We start from the raw sequence: 18765 nt of genomic DNA, 5'->3' as shown, positions 1-18765 counted from the left end.
CCTCTCTGGGAAAAAGAAAAATAGGCAGTGACAAAGACCTGATACCAGAGGTCATCCAAAAAAGAGGTCTGTGCTTTCGATAGATGGGTTTCCTGAAGGTCAACAATAAAAGGATGAAGATAATATATCTCCTTTGTCTAATTAGTTTACGCTTGTAGGAAGCCTTCAAACCGTTAATATTCCAAGAGAGAATATGAATATGCTGGTCAGAATCACCCTCCTGGCTAAACCCTTGACATACTCGAGTAGACATCCAGCACACCTTTTGATATAATAACAAAACAAAGTCATACTTAGCCCCGTTTTTACTGACCAGAAAAAACACCTAAGGCCTAATTATTATTTATTTTTAGCCAAAACCCTCTTAAACTTCTCAAGAAAGAAAATCCAAATGAAGAAAAAAGTAACTCTCAACCTTCCCCCTGGCCTGCCCTCCCATTCCCCAACCTTCTCAGAATCCCTCCCCCCTCCCGGAACAAAGCCTCAGAAAGGGCTAACCCACACAAACCAAAGAAGAACCCTGGGGACCTCAAAGGTCATGAGTGTGGAGCCCTCCACATCGCGAGGCACCAACAGTGGTTTGGAGATTCTCCTGTGTTTCCTCGACTTTCCTGAGCCATGAATTGAGAATGTCTATGTTCCTCGAGAGCTTCCTTAGAACTACTTGTATCTTTAAGTGAGTAGTTTTGAGAGCCAGTGAGTTCTTATGATATCTTTATGCTGCAGAAAGAGATTGTAGATAGCAGCTAAAGTGGGAGGATCAGACGCATCCTCACCAGTAAATGAAGTGGCCAACGGGGTAGAGAGAGAGAGGGGGGGCGATTAAGCTGTTGATGGGATTGATGCTAATAAAAGAGCATCACTGAGGTAAAAGAGGGATGGCAGTTAATTTATTTGGAGTCAGTTTGATGTTGTCGGGCCCCAAAGTAATTCCTCCTCAGGAGTAGTCACAGGATCCAATGAGCCCTGCACAAAAACTTTAGGTATGAGGTCCTCAATACCCTTGGCCATAGTGTTGGGGTCAGTTGCATCATGCCCATTTTGTGTTCAAAATTGCCCCTGCATCTGAGTGTTAATTAGAAGATTTGGCCTTGGATATAGATGCTCCAGCATCCTCTAAATTCTCAAGATCAGAACCTGACTCGGACTGACTTTCAGAGACAGAGTGGGAAAAGAAACTCTCAGGTAGCTCCCTCAGTGTAATTCAGATGCCAACACCTTTAGCGGAGGCTCTCCCCTTTCAGACTACTAGAATCCCCCACAGCACCCACAGATGTGATCAGAGACCCTGTTTCTGAAGCATCTGTGTGTCTAGCAGACTCTCAATGAAGACGGCTCACCTGCCTGACTCCATTGGTAGAGACAGCAGATGCAAAAGGGGTAAAAACATATCCAGGGTCCCCTAAGATGTAGAAGAGATAGCTGATGGGTGTTTGAGCCAGACCTCCCCTGAATACACTACCCCTTCAGAGGTAGGATCTGGTCTTAGCACATGGTTGTCGCCCCGAATAGATCTGACAAGGGGTGAGGCAAGACAATATCCCTCTTTCTACAATGATTTTTCCTTCTAGCCCCAGCCAATGTTAAACCAGAGCTTGATGAAGCACCAGTGTTCAATGGGTCCCACGCTGGCAGATGAGTTGGGAGGCATTTCTGAAAAAATCTAAAAGCAGGATGCCTGTAAGCAAGATGTACTGCTGGGGAGTCTCCAGACACCAATGCAGAGCTGATGCCCCTGCTTCCCTTAGACTGTCTTAGCTTGAAGGAAACTGACAAAAAGCAAGTGATAGCAACCAGCCTTGAAGTAGCTGAGGAGTTTGCTCCTGTCTCCCCTGCTGGCAACAAAGTAACCAGGACAGATCACCACAGTGGAAACAATGTCCCTCAATTGGCAGACCCCATCATGTAGTAGCCTCCCTTTGTGGAGTCAAGCTCCTGAACACTGACTGGAATCAAGACTGGTACCTGGCATAGCCTCCACAAGGCTTCAGGAATGGCTGCAATCTGATCTGGGCAGCATTGAATCCAACTGCTGGATATAGTCTCTGAGGCCACAATGAGAGGACTCAACCATGAGCCACACAAGCGGGGCCGCTACTCCAGCTTCTCCAGCAATTCCAGATGACTCCCCATGCCTGTGCAACAAAAGAGGAGTGAGGGGCAAGCCCACCACTGCCGCTGACGGTTTGGGCCTGTTCCATCATAAGGCTATGTCCAGAACCCCTCACTTCAGGACGCAGTGGAACTGGTCCATCTAGAGGAAATGTGAAAACCGGGTCAGGCAATGTATATGCCCATGTTTGGTTAGTCTCTGAGGCTAATATACATGCCTCCGATCCAGGGTCAGCAGCCTCCAAGGGAGAGCTTTGGAGCATGACTAGTGCTGTGACGTCATCTTACAAAAGAGTGGGTCAAATCTGGGACCTACTTGGGGTTCCAAGTCTCCTTGAATTTGGAGGAGGTGATCAAACTCAATTTTGGGGCACTCTCTAGCAGAACAGGTGAGATATTTAGTAAGTGGCATTGCTTACATATAGGCTTGATCGGACGATGCAATTTAATTAAAATGATTTTCTTTCTCTGCTATCTATATTTCTTTTGTTACATACCCATGTATCTCATAAAAAGTTTTTTTACAGCTAGAGGCCGTTTGGCAAAAATTCATCTGGGGGTACAAAAAGCTAAGGGTCACTATATGAATACTGCAGAGACCTCGTCTGGATGGTGGACAATCAATACTCGACCTGCAAGTATATTTTCTTGCGGCATTCATGACTTGACTAATTCACATGCTGGGGTGCGAACCAAGGGGATTGGTACTGCTGTTCCCAGAATGCCTCAGTTGGGGTGGGGACATTACTCCACACACTGGCATAATTGATATGGCCTATTTGAAGATGATTCAATTTGAGACTCTCTGGGGTATATTCTCAAGAACGTGTGATAATCATCTCAAAAGTAACTTGACACAACCTACAACATCGCAGTCTATCGTGGAAAATTTACGCAGTGTTAACCAAGTATTCATAACACGGCGCTACCATGCGATAGTCACCAGATAACGCGTCAAATAGCCGTGTTAAAATCAATGCCACGCCGCAAAAATGCGAAACAGGAACGCCAAAAAAGCTACAATGAGGCCAAGCACGATACAAAATGCTGCAAAATCCAGCCACAGGCCTGAAAATCCCACGCGTCTGGTGGGAAAATGCACTATAGAAGCAACAAAAACAACAAACCAGAAAGAAGCCAAAGTGCATAGCAACATGGATGCACCCTGACCAAGCGCAGGGGCCAACGCGAACCCCACAAGCCCCACAGACCACCAGCAAGGACCAACGGGGTCAGGGAAGGCCAAGGAGAAGAGGGAGAGGAAGACGGGGTGCAGTCCGCAGGAAAACAAGACCAGCGTCTCAGAAGTGACAGAACTCAACTAGCTGGCCTGGAAAGAATTACAGCAAGCCTGTGAGAACATAAACTTTCAGCAATTAGTGCCACACCCCACACATCAGAGAGGACATGCACTGGACCTTATATTTGCTAATCAATCAGAGGCAGAGGTGGGGGAAATTCGGCCACTGTGTTGGACTGATCACTTTTTAGTACAATTTGTGTTAAGACTTCCCAAAACAGGTAAAAAAGTTAACAATATGGGTAATACTAGGTTGGGAAGAGAATGGTCTAAACTGCTAAAAACTGAAAATCTCCCACAACTTACAGATAAGAGTTCCTTCGTTATCAGTAAAACAGTAGATGAAAACTACTTTAACCTGTGTGGCCAAATCACCCACACACTCGACCAATTGGCCCCATTAAAAAAGATAAGAACAAACCATCAGCCCCATGGTATAATGAGGAGCTAAAGGTATTAAAGAAAAAATGTAGGCAGGCAGAGAGAAAGTGGAGGACACAATATGAGGAAAGAGATAAAACACCTCTGAAAACAGCACTGCACTTTTAAGGGAACAAGACTAAAGACAAGCGCTATGAGGAAACCATTCTGACGGCACCTAATAAGGCTAAAACCATATTTAACATCGTGAAGGACCTTTCCAAACCAGATTGTGCAAAGAATAAGACTACACCCACACAAGAATTATGTGATGAGCTGGCAGTGTTCTTGGAAGAAAAAATTAACAAAATTATTAGTGGTCTGAATATTAACATGGAGAAGGGGATGACTAGTAGAACTGATCCTCCAGAGCGACTGAGAGTTGGAATGCAGAAAGAGGAAGTGGAGAAAGAGAAACATGTAGTCCTGGAATCTTTTCAGATTCCCACAGAGTAGGACTTCAGAAAGATAGTGGGCAGTATCTCCTCTGGATCTCTCTTGGATCCACTCCCACATAGACTGTGGAAGGCCTTCATTGTAGAGCTTTCCCCCCCGCTTTACCAAATATGCCGTCAGTCACTTACTAGTCGTGTGGTCCCAGAATGCTGGAAGAAGGCAGTGGTGACCCCCCTACTGAAAAAAGCAAAGCTGGACACTCAATGTCCCGCAAACTATAGAACCATCTCTTTGTTACCCTATCCTGTAAAAATCCTGGAACGGCTAGTGAGCACAGCCGTTCCACAATTTTTAACAGAAAATAATGTGCTGGATGAGGTCCAATTTGGGTTCCGATCTGCACATGGTACAGAAACCTCTCTGGTGACTGTCCTGTTTGAGCTCAGAATGCGTGCTGACTCAGGCCAAGTGGCTATATTAGTACTGTTGGACATGTCAGCCGCATTCGATATGGTCAATCACAACATTTTGATCAAAAGATGTAGGGAGAGCGTTGAACTGGTTTCGGTCCTACGTGTCAGGCCGACAGGCCGACAGCAGGCAGTGGCCATACCACATTTTTCATCCCAAAACAGCTCCATAAAGCACGGAGGGTCCCTCAATGATCGACAATAAGCCCAATTTTCTTCAACATCTATATTGGCCCACTCATTTCCTTAATTAAATCCTTTTGAATTGAAGTAGTGAACTACGCAGACGACACACAACTTATCTTCTCATTAGAAGGTAACCAAGCTATACCATTGGACAGTTTCCAAGAGTGTATGCGAAGAACTGCAGAGTGGCTTAGGGTCAACTCCCTACAATTCAACAGAGAGATAACTGAGATTGTACAATGTACAACAAATAAAATACCTAACCCACTCCCAACGGACTTTTGGCCGATTCCAACAAACAATCCTTTGATACCATCCAAAATGGTAAGAAACCTGAGGGTGCTGTTGGATAGTAATCTGCAGCTAGATTCACAAGTTAATAAGACAGTGGGTACATGCATATCACTGATTAGAGCCCTTCGTAAAATTCTACCGCTACTGCCAATTCACGTTAGACCGCAAGTAGTAAGGAGCGTTATTCTTATCAGATTAGATTGTTGCAATGCTCTGGTTCTTGGAGCACCAATCTCTTTGATAAGAAAATTGCAGAGAATACAAACAATTGCAGCAAAATTAGCACTTATGAGACAGCGCAGGTCCTCCACGTCGTTAGCCTTGAAGGATCTTCATTGGTTGCCAAATCTGCAAAGAATTCAATTTAAATCATTTTGCATCATCCACAAGACTGTACACGGAATGGGGCCCAAACCTTTGCAAAGAAGATTCACCTGGTATCTCCCAGCCAGAAATCTTCGATCTCTGGCAGCTAAACTGGTGTGCATACCCAGATTTAAAAAAAAACGCCTGGGGGGTAGGGCCTTCAGCTCTGCCACTTCAAGAGGGTGGAATAAACTACCAAGCCAACTTAGACAAACTGAGAATTCAGAAAGAAACTGAAAACGTGGCTCTTTCCCAGGAACTAGCTCAGAATAGTCACTGACCCTTCTACTAGGCTCATTATGTTGTACGCACAGTGTTTTTAGGTAATCTCAGTGCCAGGATACCCGTTGGGTGACAGCCACGCTATATAAGTCGGCCTTACATTACATTACATTACAACTGACCCACAATCTGACTACCTTGTTTGCAGCCGGAGTGCCAAGGATGCCAATGGAAGAGGCCAAGAGACACTGGCATGACGTGAAAACCTAAACCAGGCACAAAGCCGCTGCCAACAGGAAGGCAGCAACGGCGACAGAAGGTGGGAGTCCTGCGCCACAGGAGGAGCTGGAGAAAATGGAGGTGAGTCAACAGTGCGGAGACGGTGCAAGGAGTCGGGAATGCGGACACAGCTCGGGAGGACCTGCCACTAAATCAACAGGGTGAGTAAAGACCAGGTACTGGGGGGATGGGGGAGATGGGCACAATGGCACACATGCACAAATAAGCAGAGCACACTGCACACCCACAATGACCCTGGATCATGTCCCTCATCCCTGTGGCACACTGCAGCACACACACACATAGCAAGAACAGCACACCCACATTGATGACAATGTGTTACAATGTGCAACCCCGACACTGCAAAACAGAGGACACAACTGGCTCCGCACACGCGCAGAAACAGGCCCACTACATCTGACAGAATCGGAAACGTTGAAATGGAAATGTACGTGTAAAACCTCACACCCATCATGTAGTCCAAATGTACACTGTCCCGCATCTAAATCCTGCACCTCCAAAACAGTCACAATGTACATTGTCATGCAGTATGCATGTAAACAAGAACAATGCGCAAACACACATGTCAACACAATGTCAATATGCATCTCCCTCTACATTTCAGAGGGACACACAAAACCTCCAGCAGAGCACAGAAGACCACACATCAGTGATGCCAGAGAGGGCCGCCACACCTTTGACACCGACAACCTACAACAGCCCATGGACATCCCATGCAACCCACCACCAGAACCAGAGCAGCCAAGCTACTTAGAGGAGAACCCAGCCCCTGCAACAGAACACACAGCATGAAGCACCCTCAAGTACGGCAGGCTCACAACACTTCACCAACCCACACATGGCACCCCAATGCCAGGTGTCAGAATGCCAAAAGGAGGTGGCCCAAAAGGTGCGGGTGTGTTCCGAACCCATGGAAGGTGAACTAGATCACATACATGGGTGTCTATCACCCTTCAGGGACCACCTACACCCCACAAAGGAGACCCACACTGTCATAGAGACACATTCAGATGCACATTCCCAGTACAGAACTACGCCCAGGGGCATGCACATATCAGTCACACACCCACGTCGGCTCTGCGTACGACAGCACAGTCCACTGCCCTTATGAATTGTGTGGGTGATGACAAAGCTACACGCCCAAGCTCTAACCCGCTGCCTGCGGTGACATGTCTGCATTCACTGTACACAGTCCAGGGACCTCATGCATACAACAAGACGACAGGGACACACGCAGATATCATGTTGAACTGGCTACAGGCACGTGCGCCCGGCCCCTTTATTGGCAGGGCCACATGTACAGTGACGCCTGTGCTGGATGTGTGTGGGGTGAGTATAAGCCAGCCCGCATGGAGTGCTTGGTGCTGGCAACAACTTGGACAGTGGACACCAGTGCAATGGAAACAGAAAATACCTGCATAACAGAGTGAACTGCTGAGCAACATGGAGGGAGTCGGAGCAAGTACAGAGGTCACCCAACATACAAACAGAAGTGTCCATGAGTTTTAGTGCGCTGCGGTTGGTGCCCCAGAGCTGAGGGTGCTCATGTGAACAAAATGTCTAGGATTGTGTCCCTTCTGGACATGCCTGATGCAGCTGCAGTGGAGGGGTGTCACACCTGCATCATCTTCCTCATCGCCGTCCCAGGTCTCCCACACTGCCTGAGGTGACATTGCTGTGTGAACTCTCCGCAGCACATAAACGAAAGAGTAATGGACGATGATTCATGGTGCACAGAGCTAGTGGCACCTGGAGTGCTGAGCAGGGGATCAGGCAGAAGATGGCATCCACAGGTGTGGGCAACTCCGTCAGTCTGCCTGTAAGACCGTTTCGCCACTGGCAGTTGACGGTTGGAGTTGGTCCTGGCAGTGGTGGTGTGTACATCCTGCGGTGCTGCGATGTCCGGGCTGGTCAGGACTCGATTTGATGTGTGAGCCCTGGTGGGCCGCATTTGAGGCCGGAGTCAGCAGACAGCGCAGGGCCACAGACACATGGTGATTATAACCCTAGGCCATCGCCTCAAAGGCCATCCAACATCTCAGAAGAGGGGTCCTTGACCTGACCAGCACAGAGTTAGTAGCCCCGGATGCACTGCGGCCGGCACAGGCACCCCGCCATGGGACGGTGACTTGCGGTGCAGTCAGATGGGCCTTGCGAGCTGAGCAGGTCATCATCAATGTCCGAGGTGTCGCAGAGGGTTGCGGGGGACAGTGGAAGGTGTCCTCCAGGGGATGATGCAGAGGGTGGAAGCTGTCCGGAAGCAACAAATGGAGGAGTGGAATGCCACAGCACCGTTTTAGCCACAAAGTCAGTATCACCGACATGATGGCGACAACAACCCCAAGTCCATGGACTCAGTTGCCACCAAAGTTCAACCAGAAAGTGTCAAAGTGTCTCGGGGAACAGACTTAGTGGCACCAGGGCTGAAGGGGGATGCAGTCTGCGTTGAGGCCTCTACAATGACATCAAGTCAGCCATAAATAAATCAAGACTGAATTCGAATAATGTGTGACCTACTCTACTACAGTGGAGGCCTGAGGCAGTGGTCAGCGTGGTTCAGCGAGCTCCTCCTGGAACTCAAACACATGACGTTGACATGACTTGTGGTTGATGGAGACAATAGCACCAGATCCGAGCGGGTGTTCAGTCAGCGACGATGACGTGTCCTGCCTGGTACGGACTGGATTGGATTGGCATGAGGCTTGCTGGACCGCAGTGTAGGACGACGGCGTAGTCATCAAGGGCCCAGAGACACGTGTGGTTGGGATGCCAGGCACATACTTAGTGTCACCACATTAAAGGGAGTATAGTGAGTTAAATCTGCATGTTCAGTTGCCCGGGTGCATCTATTGTTCTTCAGGTGTGGGTCTGGGCTGGGCTCCCTTTTGTGGTGCAGGCTGCCGTCCGACTTTGCACCAGGTCAGAGCAGGTGTTGAATTCCTGCTGCAAATGCACCTTATCGCATATTTTGTGATCTTATCGCCAATCTGGCTGGTGTTGTGGGTTTTTGCACGGGAACGCCTACTCTGCATCTCATTAGCGATAGTTGCGGGGGTCATCTGTGGCAATGTTTTTTGTGGCTGCTATTGCAGTTAAACTGGTGCTATGGGTTGTTAGCACCAGCTTGTGAATGGGGTGATGAATTTATCGCGACTTTGGCTGCGCTAAAGTGCCGTTAACTCGACGATGGCTCCTTGAGAATATGGTCCTCAGGGTCTTCGACTCTATCTGAGCTTACCTGAAAACATAAATTTTGGTGGTTACTTTATTCAACTCCTATTCTTACTTAGGGTATAATGCCAGTTTTCCTCAGCAAGCCATGAAAGTTTTATCAACTGCTACTAGGCATTTCATTTATTCACACTGGGCTCTTTTTATGAGGGTGATTGTGTTCTTTTTTTTGAGGTTTTGTCCCAGCGACCTTCTCTCTCCCTTTTGGGCTTTTTTCGTTACCTGCAAATCTGTCATTTTATTAAGGTTTTGAAGGAGGAAGCTGTAGATTGTTCCACGAAAACCTTTTGAAAATGTCTGCATCATGTTTCACTTAAAAAGGGTATTGGCTAGTTTTGCAAAATGATTTTGGTAATGGCGATCCAACAAAGGACTGATATTTTTTACACTATGGCTGATAGGTGGAGTTACCATCTCTGAGTTTTTGTTACACTGGATGAATTAAGACGTACCAATGTCTTTTCACAAACAGTGATGAACATCTCCCGGGTCAAATCTCATCAATTTAAATTTATTAACAATCTTTATTATACTCCTCATCGTTTATTCGCTATGAGGCTGAGGCAGGATTCTAAGGGCCTTATTATGCATTTGGCGGTCCCTTGGACTGCAACATTAGAGCTTACGGTCCAAGCGTGATGAGCATGATGATCCGACAACCGTGTTTCGAGCTGGAAGGACCAGCTTTGAGAAGACTGCTGCTGGCCACAGAGACTTCCAGCAGACCACTGACCACTGGGTTCAAGGTCGGAGAATAGCTTCTTCTAGGCTGATTCCAACGTGAATCCTGATCTCCAGGTCCCCCCTTCACAACAGGATCTTCATCCTGAGGATTACAACCCTGTTTGTGGTGATCTTCAAGTGAGTCCTTGTTGAACCATATCCCCTATTGCAAGGACTGCCCACATATGGACTGAACCCTGCTTAATGGGTATAAGGGATTTTCCCACATATATCATGCAAATGTGTGCATCCGACACATATGCACTTGAAATGCACAAACAGACATCAATATATTTATTTTTGAAAATAAATCACCACTGCTGCAAGATCCCCTGCCTCCACTCCACCGATACCATGATCAACTCGAAATATGATGGTCTTCGGTTCGCCAGCAAGGTGGGCTGTTGGTGTTGGCAGACATGGTAATATGGCGGTCGGACCGCCAAACTCATAAAAAGGGCCTAAATATTTCCGATGTTCTGCTGACCAGGCAGGCTCAGTTCACATTTTTGCCACCTTTTCTACTGTTCTTCATTATTGGCAGTTTGTCTTTGGTAAGCTTAACTTGCTTTGTCTGATCCTCTGAAGTGTCTTGCCGCCATCCTAATCAGACCCAATGATATTTATGTGTCATGAATTTCTTGACAAGATATTTATGGTAAATAATATTTTGTATTCAATATTTTGTTTGAATACCTCATGGGACACAGTACTTGAACCAGCCACAGTTCTGCAAGGGAAACATACGACTTCCCTTACCTGGCAGTAGTATTTTTCAAAACTCCAGCTGGGTGGGATCAGACATGCCTACCCTGCTTGAAGGAATGCAGGCATAGAAGGCATGCTTTTGGGAAACACACATTGCTCCCACCTGGAGGGAGCAAACAATAACAGCTGCTCCCACTGGGTACCCCTCTTCCCTTAAAAGAAAAATACCCTAGGGATGGGGTCCACTGAGCCCAAAGTGGCTTAGGGAGAAGGCTGCACCAATGGGTTGGAAGGAGGGTCTGACTGTAGGCCTGGCTCTCTGGCAACACCATGCTGCACATGCTCTAAAGCCATGCGCTGCATGGGGTTGCCTGCCATGGGGGTTGGATGCAGGGCGTGGCATATGGATGAAAATAACTAGTTGTATGGGATAATTAACACATACCCCGAGTTTTTCCCGATAAACTCCAGCAGATCCAATTGGCTGAAATCTGTTGTGGGGAAAAAGTCCTCAAAAGTGTAAAATGTGCAGAATTTAGTGTGGTAAAACCAAACGTGTATGTTATGCCTCATTTCCATTTTGAAAACTCAGAATAGGAAGTATTTACTACTCATGGTAAATACCTCACCCTAAGGTAATGATTTCACTGACAATTTTAAATTTAGTTTTCTTTTTATTATACTGTTATTTACTGCTTTTTTATTTATGTGTGGCATTGTCTGTATTGTTCCCTTTTTAAAGTCTATATTGTCTGAAATAAAGTATGTTGGAATGGTAATGATATTTACCATATGTGGTAAATACCCCACCTAGGGGCATATTAACAAGCCAGGCGATAAAATTATCGCCGCTTTAGCTGCAGAAAACTGCCGCTAAAACGGCGATAATGGGCTTGATAATATGCTCTATGGAATTCCAATTGAAGCCATTGTTAAATGTGAAGGACTTCTAACATGGGCTTCAATTGGAATTCCATAGAGCATATTATCAAGCCCATTATCGCCGTTTTAGCGGAAGTTTTCTGCCGCTAAAGCGGCGATAATTTTATCGCCTGGCTTGATAATATGCCCCTTAGTTCCTTATTCCAACAAACTTGTACTAAGGGCAGTTGTGTTTGCTATCTTGCTTCACAAGCCAAACTGTCATAAGCAAAACCAAAAAAATATATTAAGTTTGACCAGAGCACATCCAAACTTTATATGAAATACTATTGGGCTTTGAAGGGAATTGACCAATCTGTGCAAATTTCATAAAATTCGAATTTGTCTTTGTGTATATGTTTGGTAAAAAAGAATGTTGATTCATCTTATGGGTGAATGTTATTAGTGATTACAAAAAATGCATGTTTATGGGCACGTGATCTTAACCATACCTACAAAGACAATATCACCCACTTTTGAAACATAGAGGCCCTCATGATTGGTCCCAGTAATTGTGTGGTAACTAGTTCTACATTGCAATATGTGCAGTAAGTATTTCTACTGCACATATCCCAATTATGAGTTTTCAATAAATGTCATCAGGGCAAACCGTTATTGGGGGGAAAAAAGCCAGGGGGCACATTTAGTAATATTTCATGAAACATTGGGCAGCTGACAAAGTTGCTGTGCTGTGTTTGGTGAAAGGGAGAGAGAAGAAATGCTCCCTTTTTACACAGATATGGAGTATTTCTGTTCCCGCTTTGTGCTGGTGTACTGTGTGCTAACTAGCACATATGAAAACACACATACATCATAGTGCAAGGGTTCCTGCGTTATGGGCAGGATTTTTTTTTGTGCGAGAAGGGACACCTTCCTTCACAAAAATAATCCTCAAGGACATTTTCCTGCAGAAAACAGCACGCATGGAAAGAGGAAATAATGAGGATAAATAAAGATATTTCTCGTCGTTACATCTTACTGGGGAAGGTGTATAATTTTTTTACAAAACCACACAAGGTGGCTCAAATCTAAGGCCCCAGTGTTTACTTGAACATGCAGATTTGGGTACGGTAAGCACCAAAATCCGCATTTTATTAAAAGAAAATGCGTAACTGAGTGTGTATACTATACCCGGTAAATTCCAACTAAACAGAGTCAGATTTTATTAGGTTTAAGAACTATCACACCAATATTCAAACTTCATGCAATAAATAGCACACCAATGTTCCAACACAGTGCAATAAATATCACACCACAGAAAGCGCAAGGAACCATACCTACATTCATACAAAAATTAATCATTTTCAGCCTTGTAGAGTATGTACAAAAAAGATGCAGTGTGCTATTCAGGTTTCAAACACTTGAGGTACAGTATTTTGAATAGTACATTTCTTCAGACCAGAACTCAAATGTCTAAGTTAGCCGAGCACTTAAGGCTGAGGATCACTTGATCAACATCCATCTTACTGAAAGTTTTCTCCCTAAAGAGATATGAAAGCGAGACAAATGAGCTGTCAACCAGCAGGAAATGTAGAGTGATTGCACAAAGGGAATTTATGGTAAAAATGTATGTGTTGAGCATGTGAACGCGTTGCTGCTGTGCATTTTAAACGCACCACTAAGCTTGCTTGCTCTTGGATTTTTCAAAGGAATACACTCTTGCATGCCAGGCTGTAGTATAGGAAAAGCATTTTCTGAAATATCTTTAAGAGCATCAATGGCCTGTATGAGGAGTCTGTTCTTCAGCTGGAAAGCGAGGATGAGCAGGGAGCTGAGGCCCTTCCAAGTTACACACATCTCCTATACGAATAACACATTTTGGCAAATTCCCTGCGTCACTGCAAGGCCTGAGATTCCACGCGGAATCAGATGAGCTGACAGTTTGCTCTAAAAAAAATCATTCTTGTGTGGCTAAAACTGTCCTTCACCCTGGCAACAAACACCCGATCAGGAGAAGAGTCGCAATATAAAATAGATAGCCCACTCTCTTCAATAATAACAGTGATTTTTCTATCACTGAATGGCTGCCAGTCCTACAGTTTTGGCAACCTTTATGAGGGAGGGCTACAAAACGGCATAGTGGTGTGTCAGCGCAGGAGGTAGCACTGCAGGTGCGCCAGTGACGCACCAAAGGCAAACCCGTCTGTGCTCGTCTGCGCCCCGGAAGTGGCCAGCCATGCTGCCGGTTTTGGATCCTGTCCTTCACAAGGCGAGAAGAGAACTGCATACTCTTGCAAAGAGTCGCATGAGCTAAATCGAAATGTTTCTGATACTGGTCACGTCCATGTAGACCCTGAGGTAGTTTCATATAATGTCGAAAGTAGACTAGGGAACAGGCAAAACATATTGAAACAAAGATAAGCAGTTTATCATGTGGATTACTTAATACCCGATCCGTAATTAAACATGCGGCAGAGTTGAACCTGCTGCTAACATCTAGGTGCCGATTCCGATCCTGTAAAACCCGGGTGCAAATGGTCGTACGGAGCGTTTTCTCCGTACGACTCGTACCCAGGAATCCCACCGTACAAACCAGCAAGTACGATTCGTACAGAAATACCATTTCCGTACGAATCGTAAAAAACACTGTGCAGCTAAAAAATACATACAATTCCGATCCTGGACAGCGCGTACGCGACGTCCGCACGGAGTCAGGCAGCATTTTACGGACCAGCAAGTACGATTCGTACCCACAGCACTCTGCACGGCTATACTTTTACGGGAGCCAAAAAGTGCAGAAAAAGCTAAGTATGCCGCGATGCATGAGGAAAAGGGGGCCCGGTACGCACTGTACCCCCACCCCCGTATGTACGCACCGTACCCCCAGCCCCCCATATGTATGCACTGTACCCCCAGTCCCCTGTATGTACACACCGTACCCCCAGCCCCCCGTATGTACGCACCGTACCCCCAGCCCCCCGTATGTACGCACCGTACCCCCAGTCCCCCGTATGTACGCACCATACCCCCAGCGCATACCCCCAGTCCCCCGTATGTATGCACCATACCCCCAGCCCCCCATATGTATGCACCATACCCCCAGCCCCCATATGTACGCACCATACCCCCAGTCCCCCGTATGTACGCACCGTACCCCCAGCCCTCCTTATGTACGCACCGTACCCCCAGCCCCCATATGTACGCACCGTACCCCCAGTCCCCTGTATGTACGCACTGTACCCCCAATGGTGCGTACATACGGGGGACTGGGGGTACGGTGCGTACATACGGGTGGCTGGGGGTATGGTGCGTACATGTAGGGGGGTGGGGTACAGTGTGGACATGGGGGTACGGTGCATACATATGGGGGACTAGGGGGACGGGTCGTACATATGGGGGGCTGGGGGTACGGTGTGTACATACGGGGACTGGGGGTACGGTGCGTACATATGGGGACTGGGGGTACGGTGCGTACATACAGGGGGCTGGGGGTATGGTGCATACACGTAGGGGGCTGGGGTACAGTGTGGACATGGGGGGTACAGTGCGTACATACGGGGGACTGGGGGTACAGTGCGTGCATACGGGGGGCTGGGGGTACGGTGCATACATGTAGGGGGCTGGGGTACAGTGTGGACATGGGGGGTATGGTGCGTACATATGGGGGACTGGGGGTACGGTGCGTACATACAGGGGGCTGGGGGTACAGTGCGTACACATAGGGGGCTGGGGTACAGTGTGGACATGGGGGTACGGTGCATACATACGGGGGACTGGGGGTACGGTGCGTACATACGGTGGACTGGGGTACGGTGGGTACATACGGGGGACTGGGGGTACAGTGCGTACATATGGGGGGCTGGGGGTACGGTGAGTACACGTAGGGGGCTAGGGTACAGTGTGGACATGGGGGTACTGTGCGTACATACGGGGGACTGGAGGTACGGTGCGTACATATGGGTGCTGGGGGTATGGTGCGTACACGTAGGGGGCTGGGGTACAGTGTGGACATGGGGGGTATGGTGCGTACATACGGGGGACTGGGGGTACAGTGCGTACATACGGGGGGCTGGGGGTATGGTGCGTACACGTAGGGGGCTGGGGTACAGTGTGGACATGGGGGTACGGTGCGTACATATGTGGTTCAGCGTTCGCTCCGTACGGACCATTTTACATGCGGTTGTATATTCGGACGGACGGTACGGATCGTACTTGTACGCTCGGACTTCAGTTTTACGACTCGTACGTATAACTGTCCGGGGACGTGTAGTAGACTTTTCCCGAGGTCATTCGTATGTATTTTTCACGCACGAATCGTACTTCGCCGTTTGTACGGGACTTGTACGATTCATACGTAAAAAAATACGGATACGAGTCGTACGGAAAATATTTTTACCGGATCGGAATCGGCCCCCTAATGTCTGGGACATGTTTTTCATTACCGAAACCTGGCTCTCCCACGAACCTAGGGTTGTTTTGGAATGTGTGTGTCTTCCAGGCTATAGAGCCATGCTTCAATCTAAAACCCGAAAAGAGGGGGTGGGGTTGCGATTATTTTTGAAGATAAGTAGACCTTAGCTGAACTTGAGGTGGAGCAAAGCCAAGAAATAGAGATCCTTGGGGCCTTATTTATGAGGCCTTGTGACAGTTTTGAGCTGCCATTGCATCACTTTTTGTGACGCATCAGCGGCATAAAAAACATGCCCCCTGTTGCGCCCTATTTCCAAAGTGACACATCTCAGCAGATGCGTCGCTTTCTAAACCCCTGCGCTACATTATACCTGCATCAGGTATAATGTATGCAGGGTTGGCATTCCCATGCAAGTAACCCTCATAGAAGTGACGCAGTGAAATCTTTGAGATTTCGCTGTGCCACTTACAGGGCACAAATGCGTCAAAAACATGGCGGGTGTAACGGTGACGCAGTGCCATATCCATAGCCCTCCCCCAGCAGTGCTGGAGTTGTGTCACGCTTCCGACACAACTCCAGCAATGCATAATTTTTGCGCCGACAGATACGTCAGTGAAACTGACGTATCTGTCATTCCTTGCGACATGATGCATCATACTGTAAATATGACGCATACATCATGACGCAAGGAGGGCGTAATGAAAAGTGACGCATCACTGTTTTCACACAGCGATGGATCACTTTTCATAAATAAAGCCCTCAGTTGCTCACTTAAAGGAAAAGAATATACTCTTCTACCAGGGCTATTATGTTATAGACCCTTGGGGCCTGAAAGGAGTTTGCCCAACCTTTCGTGGATTAAGCAGCTAATTTTGTAATGGCCCACACTAACTACCTCAATCTGGGTACTTTCAACATATGGGCCGAAGATGCCCATTAAAGGGTGGACTTTTCAGAATCCGCCCAAGGTATGTGTCTCACACAGCAGGTTAAAAGGCCTACTCTTGATGGTGTGGTATCAGTCAAAACTCCCACCCACATCAGCTGGCAGACCACTGTATGGTTACTTTTAATTTTAAGAGACCCAACATGGTGAATAAAAATGACAAATCAATAAGAAACACATCATTGAAAAGAACCTTGGTCTAAATTAAAGAAACTTAATGGGGAAATAGTTTTTAACGCTGCCACATGCTTTCAAGAATCAAACGCTGTAGAGGTAAATTATTCAAACTACAAAATTACTATTATACACCCCTGAAAAAGATGAGTTCCACTGAAAGCAATCAGATCCAAACCTAAACTATTAGCACCATGGTTTACAGAAACCCTGAATGATCTCAAATCTAAGTGCAGAATGCTTGAGAGGCAACAATGGAAATTTTACACAGATAATGATAAAGTCAAATTAAATTTGACCTACAATGAATATCAAATAGAAATATAGAAGGCTAGTTCTACCTTCTTCACAGCTACCTTCCTCGAAGCGGGTAATAAGTAAAAAAACAGTTTTCGATTTGGTGAAGGAATTAACTGCTCCTATCTATATAAGACAAAATAAATTACCCTCACAGAATCTATGTAACAACCTCTCGGATTACTTTCATAATAAAGTCAAACAGATCAATACAGATATACAAAGCAAGGTCAAACATAATTAAAATAACTAACCAGTCAATAGGGACAAAATGTTAGACCCAACTCAAGAACGGCTCACTGAGACTGCCCTAGAGATCTGTTGGGAGAGGCAGAATCTGGGTCTCTTTTCTCTTCAATCTCATCAGGTTCTCCCCCAGATCTCATCCCTACTAAAATAAGAAAAGAGTGGACAAACTTCGTCCAATTGTATGACTTATCTGCAATCAAACCCTTGACATCGGGGTGGTACCAATAGGCTGGAAGAAGGCTTTGGTAACCCCACTATTATTAAAAATACCCCTGGCTGATGTTCAAGAGCCCAGTCTCGAGACACCCTTCCCAGTTAGGCCGGCTCCTGGAACAGAGATGGCATTAATTTTAGCCACTAATGAATTATGGAAGCAGGTTGACGGTGGTCGAACAGCCATAGTGATCCTGTTGGACCTGTCTGCCGCTACAGACACTGTCAACCACCAAATTGTGCTTGCGCGACTGAAGGAGATTAGACTAGGAGGCACACTGCTTAAATGGATTGAATCCTATCTCTCGGGAAGACTGCAAGTGACAACTCTTCTACCATTTGTATCTGAATACAAAGAAATTGGGCATGGGGTTCCCAAGGGCTCTGGCCTGAGCCCTATTTTGTTCAATATCTACTCAAGACCACTGTTGACACTTTTGGGACATCATTTGTAAATTCGATACACAATTCATATTATCACAAAACTGACCCAAACCAAATAAATAATCTTCAGTCCTGTCTGAAAGAGATGGCCCAGTGGCTTGTTAAAATTAAAAGGAGACAAAATAGAATTTCAGTGTTGCTTGCCTGGAATCTACAACATCAACTACCAGCAAATTTTAGGTCATGGCCTAAAAAACCTGATCCAGACATAGCATGTTCAGCGGGAAATCTGGGAGTCCAATTTGCAATAGACTCTCAATGGAGACTCACAGCAGCAAAAGGGGGTAGCAGTTTGCTATGAACTCCTAAGATATCTGAAGAAAAATATTCCCAAGGCTTTCCCAGCCTGGTAGGAAACTAGTACATGCCACTGTCCTGAGCAGACTGAAATACTGTACCATATTGCTACTAGGCAGCCCAGATTATCTGCTCAAATGGCTCC

The 18765-nt window shown here is 46.5% G+C and overlaps 1 protein-coding gene across 6 annotated transcripts in view; it reads left to right on the top strand.

The window, feature by feature from the left end:
* Nucleotides 1–18765, top strand: part of LOC146861614 (uncharacterized) — a 331006-nt gene that overhangs the window by 228012 nt on the left and 84229 nt on the right. For 2 of the 6 annotated variants that reach the window (XR_014979284.1, XR_014979287.1), the window contains one exon: nt 5975–6206. The exons of 3 other annotated variants lie outside the window; for them this stretch is intronic. The gene's annotated coding sequence lies outside the window, so the exon portion shown is untranslated. The remainder of the gene's footprint in view (nt 1–5974; nt 6207–18765) is intronic. One more of the 6 variants, XR_014979285.1, reaches the window with a different exon arrangement.

Source organism: Triturus cristatus, chromosome 3_1, assembly GCF_964204655.1.
Source record: "Triturus cristatus chromosome 3_1, aTriCri1.1, whole genome shotgun sequence".
In the NCBI taxonomy this organism is placed as follows: Eukaryota; Metazoa; Chordata; class Amphibia; order Caudata; family Salamandridae; genus Triturus; species Triturus cristatus.
The sequence above is the reverse complement of the archived record's forward strand: the minus strand, read 5'-3'. Positions and strand labels throughout refer to the sequence as shown.